The sequence below is a fragment of the Dendrobium catenatum genome, unplaced genomic scaffold (genome assembly GCF_001605985.2).
Source record: "Dendrobium catenatum unplaced genomic scaffold, ASM160598v2 fragScaff_scaffold_702, whole genome shotgun sequence".
Lineage (NCBI taxonomy): Eukaryota > Viridiplantae > Streptophyta > Magnoliopsida > Asparagales > Orchidaceae > Dendrobium > Dendrobium catenatum.
This window is the reverse complement of record NW_021319164.1, coordinates 1,227-10,091: the sequence shown is the minus strand read 5'-3', so window position 1 is coordinate 10,091 and position 8,865 is coordinate 1,227. Positions and strand designations below refer to the sequence as shown.

At 34.6% G+C, this 8,865-nt stretch overlaps 1 pseudogene; it reads right to left on the bottom strand.

Annotated features, from left to right (window-relative positions):
• Positions 1-4,749: 4,749 nt before the first annotated feature.
• On the bottom strand, positions 4,750-6,187 carry LOC110105122 (annotated as a pseudogene).
• Between the last annotated feature and the right edge of the window lie 2,678 nt (positions 6,188-8,865).

Here is an 8,865-nt window from a genome sequence, read left to right as displayed (position 1 = left end):
ATACATACTACTTCTATTGGGTTCTGCATCTCTGTGCCTGACACCTGTTTTGCTAACCCGTTGGTGCACAAGGCACGATCATTGTTGAAATTCCTGAAAAAAATCAAATCCCGGAGTAATCCTCCCCAAAAATACCCATCTGCTGGCCTGCTTGTTCTGGGTTGGAAACCTACCAGTTGAGTATCCTCTCATTGAACATTTTTCATTTGTCAGCTTTGGAATGCCGCGTCTAAACTATTTGTTTGGTTTTCGTCTTCGTTTGTCTTGAGCCGTTTTGTGTTTTGTGAGTTGTCACTTGGTTCTCACTACATGCAGCTGTGTGTTGATGATGGAATGTTGGTGGAAATATTTCTCTCCCTCAGATCAGTTGCTAATCTAAATATTCCTTTAACTCGTAAACTATCTTGTGTTGATTCTCAGAGTTAAAGGTTGTTCATTGTCAGCTTATCTCTCTAATCTGGTTATATCACTTTCATGGCTGTGATAAGCTCGCACTGTTAAGGTGGCTTCTTTCTTCCTTCTGGTCGTCTTATCTCTCTCTTCATAAGAGTTGGATGAGTTTGCTAAGTCGGTCCGCTTTTGAATAGATTTTGGGCTTGTAAAATAATATCAATTAATGATTTATATTCTTTTCATGACAGAAATAATTGCATAACTCTCATGTTTATTGATGAGGATAGGATGACAATTACTTGTACTAACAAACTCTAGTTATTTGTTACCAGAATGCGTTTTATTTGCTAGAACTTGCGCATTTTAGTATGAATATTTTATAATATTCATTTGTAATTGATACCACTGGAATGATAATACATACCTATAGATAAATTTAGCTCACTTGTGATTAAAAGATCAAAATTACTTTGAATTAACCAGAACCATTCCATCTGATGCCGCAATTGGGATCAAACTATCAATTCAAATTACTTGCTACCTCATATATAGATAGCTCAACTGGGATAAGAATAATATATAATAAAAAATTAACCTGATAATAACGTCCAAGTTAAAAGCCTAATATAAATCTCGAGTAACAACCAAGTTAAGCCTAATAATTTTAGAATTATCTTAAAAATTATTTCAAATATAAGATTTGAACTAAAATAGTAGCTGACAAATATGAGTTACTTACAGCTTGACTAAACCATGCACATAAGTCATTGAATGTTGTTAAATTGAATTGGATCCAGTCAACCCAGCTATTTGCTCACTTAACACTCTTAATTAGGTGTATTACAAATTACAATTATGTTACATATTGTTCACCACCACTAAGCAAAGTCACTTGATAAAATAAGTCTCATCCTAAAAAAAAAATTAGTCAGTGTGAGGGAAACGACGTAGTGGGTGATGGAGATGAAGATGTGGCCAAGGGAAGATCCGACGATGGTGGTAGGTAAAAGGTTCAACACGATTTGGGAGGTCTAACGAAGAAACCATTGTGGAGGCTTGACTGGCGATGGTCTATATGGTAGGGTCGACATTGAAAGTTGGGTTAACATTGTTGGTGGATACAACGCGTGAAAGATTGGCCGGTGATGCCGAGCGTGAGTCCGTCAGGTGGTGTAATCAGGTGGATGCTATTGTTTAAACAGGTCTTAACTTCTCACAGCCCCAAAGCTCATTGATTCTCTGTAGCCAGTCATAAGGAAAGTGAGAATCTTATTTAATATAAGATTTTTGGGCATGACATGCCCTTATATATGAAGTAATCCAGTAAATTATAGTATCCATCATGAGCAAATTCCTCTAGGTCATCATGAAGGTGTACAACATTTTATTGGCTTAAAGTGACTTAAAAAATTAAGCACTGGGCTCGTAGAGAGTCAGTTGTTGATTCACTCGATGATTATAAGGCATGTGTATTTCAGTGATATTTTAATCATCAATTAGTAGTTTAAACCATTTAATAGGTTCCGGTCATTAATTAGAGCACATTTGGTAGCGAATTTGAATCAGTAATATTTGATGTCGTTGAATTACATATCGCGACATATTCATGTATAAAGCTTCCTAAAATTGAAATGATAGTCCCAAATAATACTTGGAAAATTTTCAAATTATAAATATCTAGATTCCGTACCTCAAGCGATTTCACGCTATACATAATCTCGGATAAAAATTAACATGTAAAAACTGAAAGATCTATACCGAAACAAACACCATATTTCATCTGATATGAAAGATACAATTTAAGTTTAAACTTTTTACTCACAACAAGAAGAACGTTAAGCATTGTATTATACAGATATGATATACAAATTCCATTTTCCGTTGTGCCTGTTAAGAGTTATATAGCAACAACAATCCATAATTCTACAAAAACGCCAGGGGTTAGGTTATGGGTTACGGTTAGGTTAGGGTTTAATGTGGTTTAGGTTAGGGTTTAAGGTTTAGGTTAGGGTTTAAGGGTATTAGGGGTTAAGGGTAGGGTAGGGGTTTAGGTTTAGGGTTTAGGGTTTTAAGTTGGTTTTTAGGGTTTATGGGTTTAAAGTTTAAGTTTTAGGGGTTAGGGTTAGGTTTAGGGTTTTTACATTGTTTAGGGTTTAAGGGTATTAGGGTCTTAGGGTTTAGGGTTAGGTTTAGGGTTATAATGGTTTAGGGTTAGGGTTTAGGGTTTAGGGTTTAGGGTTTAGGGTTTTAGGTGTTAGGGTTTAGGTTTAGGTTTATGTGGGTTAGGGTTAGGGTTAAGGGATGTTGGGTTAGGGTTAGGTTAGTTTAGGTTTTAGGGTTAGGGTCTTAGGGTATATAGAGAGGGGTTGAGGGTGGTTAGGTTTGGGAGTTAGGGGGTTGGTGTTTAGGGTTAGCGATCTGTAGGGTTTAGGTTAGCGCTTTAGGGTTAGGGTTTAGTTTAGGTATTAGGGGTTAGGGTTTATCGATTTAGGGTTTAGGGTTAGTGTTTAGATTGTTTAGGGTTAAGGTTTAGGGCCTAGGTTTAGGAATTTTAGGGAGATGTTAGGGTTTAGGGTTTAGGTTTTATGTTAGGATTTTTTTTTTATGGGATTTAGGGGTTAGGTTTAGTGGTTTATGTTTTTGGTTTAAGGTTTAGGTTGAGGTTAGGTAGGGTTTAAGGGTTAATAGGTTAGGGTTTAGGGTTACTATAGGTTTAGGGTTTAGGGTAGGGGTTAGGTTAGTTAGGGTTTAGGGTTTAAGGGTATATAGGGATTAGGCGTTACGGTTTAAGGTCTTAGGGGTTTGGGTTGGGGTTGGGTTAGGGGGTTTAGGGTTTACTTTAGGGTTTAGAGGTTAGGGTTAGGTTAGGGTTAGGTTACGGGTTAGGGTTCAGGGATTAGAGTTTAGGGTTTAGGGTTTAGGGTAAGGGGTTAGGGTTTACGAAGGGTTAGGGTTTGGGTAGGGTTTGGGGTTGGGTTTGGGGTAGTTAGGGTTTAAGTTTAGGTTTAGGGTTTAGGGTTTATGTGGTTTTTTTTTTTTTTTTTTTTTTGATTAAAGCCTCCACGAAGGGCTTACGTGATTAATACAAAAAAGATATAACAACAAGTCTTAAGGACTAAGTCAACTAAAAAATAAAACATAAAAGAAAAGAAATACAAAAAGAATCAAAACATCTAATGCCTAAATCTCAGTTAATTACAATCAAAAAAAACCAAGCACATCAAATTGCACCGCTTCCATCTTGACTCATGCCAATCCAAAACCAAGTCACTATCATCAACCTTCATTCTTCATCTTTCATCTATTCTGCATCAACAACATATGAACAACCTGCAAACAAATCAAAAAAATCCACAGACAAAGATAAGACCAAGAATTGAATAAAATAAGCTAGAAATGAAACCGCCCTATAGAAAAAGAATAGCTTATAAGATATAAAAACACACATCATTTAGGTTTAGGTTTAGTTATTTATATTAATTAGTATTATTATTTTTATGTAATTTATTTTAATTTTTAGTTTCTATATAGGTTAGTTAGTTATTTTTATTGGTTTATTTAGTTTATTTTTATTCATTGTTAGTTTAGTTTTATTTATTTTTATTTTATTATTTATTTATTATTTTTATTATAGGTTGATAATATTATTAGTTATTAGGTTTGCGTTTAATCACTTATTTAGATTATTATTTTATTTTATTATTTGTATTAGTTTATTTGGTATTAGGTTTCAGTTTAAGTTTTTAGTATTATAGTTAGTTTATTTATTATTTTAAGTTATTTATATAGTTAGAGTTTAGGTTTATGGTTATTTATTTATTTATATTTTTTTTAATTTTTTTTATTATTTATTTTATATTTTAGTTTATTATTTATTATTTATTATTAGTTGTTTATTTAAGTTAGTTAATTTAGTATTTAATTATGGTTTAGTTAGTTATTTAGTTTATTTTTTTATTATTAGTTTATTTTTTATTATTATGTATTTAGTAAGTTATTTTATATTTATATATATTATTATTATTTAAATATTTTATTATTAGTTTTTATTCATTTTAATAGTTGATTTTTTTATTAGTTTACGGTTTATTTAGTTTAGTTTAGTTTATTTAATTGTACTTATTTATTTATTCTTTATTATTTATTTTTTTATTATTATTTAGTTGTATTATTTATTTTATATTAGTTAGTTTATTTATTTTTTTGATATTTATTTATTATATTTATTCTTTTATATTTAGTTATTTAGTTTATCTATTTATTTTTTATTAAGTTCTAGTTAGTTTAAAGTTATATTATTGTTAAGTATTATTGTAGTTTGTTTATTATTAGTTTAGGTTTAGTTATTATTATTATTTATATTAGTTTAGGTTTAGTTATGATAAATAGAGAAAAGGGAATTACACCAGTGCTTTTACTACCCCAAAGAAGAAAATTTAAAGTGGTCAATATCAGAAAAGTTATACCAGGGAAGATGCAAGCAACTTTCCAAGAAACAGACATCCAACCCGAATAATCCCCGCACTTAATTGTCTTCCAAAAAGCCTTACTGCTGCATAACAAGCTGTAATTCCAAGAATCAAGTAAAAGAAAGTCATACTAGTAACAAGCCTCACTGCTACGTCCCTCGACATTCTGGTGACATGAATCCAAGAGCAGCGAACAATATGGTCACCACTGCCATTCCAAGTATCTGTACGCCATCTCCAACCATCACGCAAAGCAGAGTTGCATTACCAGGCGCACGTATGACATCCCCAACCACAAGCTTCCACCCGGAAAGCTCCTCTTTGTCCAATACTTCATAACGGGTCAAGTCCCGCCGAACAGTTCTGAGCAAAATCAGCAGGACTATTCCAGCGAGGAACGCAATCACCATGAGGGAGATAAGAATCGAGAACCAATGCATCTTTGCGCCCTCCATCTTCAGATAAGCATCCCATGGCCATGGCTAGCGGATGTCACTCTCCACGAAGGATACCTCATAGGTGAATACCGGAGGCTGCTTCTCCTTCAACTCCATAGCAACAGTGGATGGCTCGCACTTGAACTTTTTCGGGTACTTATCTTACATCTTGAGATTCTTGATCGACTCTGTATCAAGTCGCAAGCTGCAGGTGATAACCTTGAAGCCAACCACCATATAACCTGGGCCAATGCGGCTGCCGTCGCCGATACCGGCAGAGTTGGCGGATGCAGCGGCTACAGTTGTAGGCTCCTCGTATTTGTGGACAAGAACGGCGAATTTGAGGTGGTTGAAGATGAAATGGAAATCGCCAAAGAAACAGACGCCGATGAGGTAACCGGTCAATCGGAGAAAGAGATCATCCTTCGTCGTGAAGCGGATTGCAGGCAGATTTTCAAGAAGAATATTAACCTGGTACATCTCGTCGATGCGCTTCTTGAGAAGGGAGAGATCGGTTGCGGAGAGGGAATCTATGCGGCAGAGGATTAGGCCAGATTCGTTAGTGAACATGCGAAAGCGGTAGGGAGAGTTTTCAATGCGGTCTCCCATCAGGAGCTCGCGGAGGTTTTCGGCGGAATCCTTGATGCCCTCTAGCGGTCGGTAGAAAGGGAGAGTGTAGTAGCCGAAAGGCGTCTCAGTGTCGATGGAAGTGAGTGAGTTCAACTTCACAGAGAGGAGGTCCCCGATCTGATAATTGTGTGTGTAGCTTCCCGGAAGGTAGAAGCCATTGGAGGGGCAGGAAGCGAGGAAGATGAGGAAGAAGATGCAAGAAGCGAGGAAGATGAGGAAGAAGATGAAATAAGTCGAAGATCTGGGCAGCAGCGGCATCGTATAGCGCGGATCAAAGGGTGGAGCGAAGAGGAGCGAGAGAGATAGAGAGAGAGACTTGCATTTGAGTTGCATTTTATCTATGTGGGGGTTCCTCATTTCTAGTAACTTCCAGGAGAGAATTGCGCTGGGCTCTTTGGAGCAACAAAAAGAAAAAGTAAAAATGGCATATAATTTTACTCTTCCTTTATATATAACCCTGTATTTTGTTGGCATGTGAATTATCTTTTTTCCCTTCATAATCAATGTTATATGTGTTTTTATAGTCATCGTGAATAGTATGTCTATTATATTGCCTTGGTCGACCAAATAATCAATAACAGACATTCATAGGAATTACATTACATAACACTTCTTCTTGCAGCTTCTTTCCTATAGAAAATTGGATGAAACATTTTTTTTGATACCTTAATCTCATTATCTTTTCTAAGACAGGATAATTTATAGGTTGATGGACGGTCTTGCATAGGTGATAAGTGTAAATTATATAGTATTTTACATATTTTATTTTTAGTAAAAATGTGTTATTTTAGTTATTTTTATATAGTAAAAGCTCAAAAAAAGGCAAAATTTTGAAGGAGCTTATAGCGCCGCAGCTTCCAACAAAACAAGGGTGCAGCGTCACCTTGAACACCGCAGAGGTGCCACAAATTGGGCACTTCGGCGCCAAGTTCTTTATTTGCAAGCGCTGCAATGGCAACACACTTAGCGCCGCAGTAATACCAGTGTTGTAGTGTCTTAGAGTCATCTTGGCAACGTCAAATTCTCTAGTTTCAAATGCTGTGATGCCACAATTTCTCATGACATGGTGCCATTTTTGACAATCACGTGCCACAACGCTTAAATGTCAACATCGCCATGGTGTTGCATTTGTAACTTCCAAGGATGAAGAGATGGAAGTATTCACTAAGTAACCGATTCATATCAGCAAGCACCATAACGGTGCAAAAGTTTCAAAGCCGAGGCGTTAGTTCAAGTCAAGGGCGCCGCGACGCCACTCTTTCTAGTGGTGCAATGCTAGATGCATTTTTTATTGTCCTATAAATAGTTGTGATATTATGTTTGTAAGAGAGTTCAATCACTTGTGTAAAACTCAATACTTCTTTTTAATATTTCTTTAGTTCCCTCTAAGAATAAAATCTAAGGGAGGCTAGTGAAGTATAAGATACACTCATTTGGAGTATTTAACATATATTTATTGAAGCAACTTTCTAAGCAAAGGGAGAAGGAGTGTAGAAAAGATACTTTGATCCTTTCTGGTGATATCACTCTCTTGTATTTTCATTCTTCCAAAATTTTAATGAAAATGAGTTTGCTTATCATTTATTCTATGTCTGGCTAATTCTCTTATTGTTATTGATGATGTCAAGTGCATGTTAAATATTAATAAAGGCTCTTATTCTATAAATATTAAATAATATTTTAATATTATTTTGTTCTTAATTTAATGAATATATTGGCCATATCTGTAGTTAAAATATAGTGTGATGTATAGCCTCGACTGAGGAATGTAAGAATAACAAAGAATATTGAGATAGGATATTTGTATGCCTAGATATAGTATATCAAATATTCTAGATTCTTAAATAGATACTATAATTATTAGAGGTCAACAGAGATCCTTTTCATCCATATAAGTTTGATAGAGATCTAGGGATGCATTTGCTCTGAATCACATCTATAATTAAGGATCGCATTAGGAAAAATCCGTACTTTATACTCATCAACTCAAAACACTTTTATTAAATATTATATCTAATATTTTAACTAGTTTATTGTGTAATAGAATCTCCACAAATTTTATTTTTATTTCAGCAAGATAATTATTGTAATTAGAGTAAACGGTAGTAGTTTATTATAAGTAAACATACTTCCTCGTCGATTCAATACTCTACTCTATCACTTTATTATTGATTTGACAAGTATACTTGCATATATTAAGTGGAATTTTTTTATTTTTTATATCAAAGAAAACCTAAGCATTATTTAGGGGTGATAGAGCCTTAGATTTCTATACAATTCAAAAGTTCGCTCTACAGCCCCCAACAATAAATGAATTTAATTTTTAAACCATTTGATTGGACACAATATTTTTAAAACTTCCTCTATCAATAATCATATTACAAACTTTACCTTGCACCATGTATATAGTTTCAAAAATATGGCAAATTATTAGGTCCGGTCACCGGATGTGTTCAGAGGCCAATAAAAATGCACCACATCACCTCCTACTCAGTACTAAGCTCAGTATTGCTCGGTACTCAGTACAATTCACAATATCGAGCTCAATACTGATCGGTATTGTTAATACCGAACGTAAGTTGTGTCCAGTGTCCGAACCCAAAAATCTTCCCAAAAATATTGTGTCACAACCAATTAGCCCTTGACTCAATAGTGGTATTTAAACCTCTACGCACTACCAAAAGTTCTACATCATTAGCATATATGAATTATTTCTTCTCATCTTTCAAATTATTTTCAATTAATTTTCTTCATGAGGTGGGACTTCTTCTACTAAAGATGCAACACAGTGATTTAGGCAATTAGATGCAATGTGTCTAAAACCTAAACACCAAAAGCATTTGATTAATAGATTTTTGTTAGTGGGGGGTAGTAGCTATTGCAAATATATTTTTCATAACTTATGTTTTGATGATTGACAAACACTATTTCTCTTG